Source organism: Charadrius vociferus, unplaced genomic scaffold, assembly GCF_000708025.1.
Source record: "Charadrius vociferus isolate BGI_N301 unplaced genomic scaffold, ASM70802v2 scaffold79, whole genome shotgun sequence".
In the NCBI taxonomy this organism is placed as follows: Eukaryota; Metazoa; Chordata; class Aves; order Charadriiformes; family Charadriidae; genus Charadrius; species Charadrius vociferus.
Genome location: NW_009650182.1, coordinates 439,118 through 440,946, shown reverse-complemented (window position 1 = coordinate 440,946; position 1,829 = coordinate 439,118).

Below are 1,829 nucleotides of genomic sequence, written 5' to 3'. Positions count from 1 at the left end.
CTGCGGCATTATCTAACCCCAAAGCCATGGATAAGCGGGACTTACCACCTGACACTTGGGTTGGCAGAAACGCAATTATTTTACCATGAGCCGCAATTTCCTATGACAGTCTCTAACTCATTAAGCCAGCTTGTCGTTAATTGTCAGGAAAGGCCCAGGGAACTTTGTAGCAGCAACAATGCCAGCCCAGATGCAAAACTGGATCGCACTGGTAGGACCACATGTTTCAAAGGTAAAGGCTACCTGGAGAGGATTCTTCGCTAGGAAATTGTTTGATAGACCTAAGGGTAATGAACTGAAAGTAGAAAAGCTGCGCATGTGGTGTGTGGTGGCAGCATGCTTTGCACCTTGAGAGGTGTTGTGCCTGTGGAGTGCCAGCTGCTGCTGAGCCAGAACACCTCTCTGCCTTCTCATATGGTGGCCTGTGGCTTGCAAACCACAAGAAAGCCTCATGCTGTTTACGTGACAAGCCAGACATGCGAAACAGTCTATATTTCAGCCAAAATACTCTGCGTTAAACCTATTGACCAGGCTTAAAAAAAAATAATCATAAAAACTGTAAGTAATAGCTGTTAGGAAGTACCAGAATTTGGAGCTTTGCTAGAGCTTTCAGATGGCTAAGAGCATCATTATTCATAAATCATTGGAAGCACTTAAAGTGAAAGTCAAAAAGATGAAAGCTCATTATAGAAAATGAACAGCCATTTTCCACTGTTTCTGCAGCAGAACCTCGATATCTATTTACATACCATTTCTAATATTAATATCACTGTGGTAAAATAAATCACTCCCCACACTTTTACATTTTTAATTACATTTTACTGCACTTGTTCTTTTGTTTACAGTTAGCCAATGAAATATTTATTGTATCTTACATATAGGATGGGGCTTCAGTGTTTTAATCAGATTTTCCAGAAAATCTTCTCCCCCACTTTCCTTTACTGTCTTTTTTATGACCCTAAACACCACAGGATGTTGTTTCGTAGAAAATCTCATTATTTTTTAACGCATGGCTATTTATTAATGTATTGTGTATAAAACACACTATGCATTTCTTTGCATTGATGAATACATTTACATCCACTTGAGAATAAGAATTCCCTTAAGGGCCAATCTCACATTTCTCTGGATATGCTGCCAAAAGACTGTGCTTCTGATGTTTTCCTGGGGTTTTGTGTTGTGGGTTTTTTTTGTGTTTTTTTTTTTTTTTTTAAGAGGCACAACGGGGTCTGTTCTGATTTGCTGAGAAGGTCTTTCTACCAGTGAACATAGATCATTATTCATTTTCTGAATGTAGGCCTCCATGTGCTGTGACAGAGATTACTGAACAAGGTATCTCAGCTGAGTTTTAATAAAGATGCTCTGAACTCTTCTTTCTTACTGTGAAAGAAGTAAATTGTTCTCACATCACTGTGTTGCTATCATTGGTATTTTGCAGTGGTAAGTAAGCACCTTTTGGGGATGATAAAATATTAAAGTAAAAAGTTTGTTTGTTTGAACCTCATGCCTTAAGAACATAAGGCCTTAGAAAAGTCCCACTGAAACCAACATGAATTCATCATAGGAGAACTGGGTGGAAGACATCAGTTCATGTGAATACGATGCATATAGTAATTTTCTGCATTTGAGATGACATGCATTGGTACAGTTATTGATGGGCTTTTTTATACCTCAGTGACTTTAATCAGAACTGAAAAAATTAATCTTTATGTTTTATTTGCATTTTTGGACCTGGGGTATTTTCTTTTATTTCATTCTTTGTTTGTGATAAAACATGAGTTTGTAATTTAACTGTATATTATTTACTAAATTTCTGCAGACAATTCCTG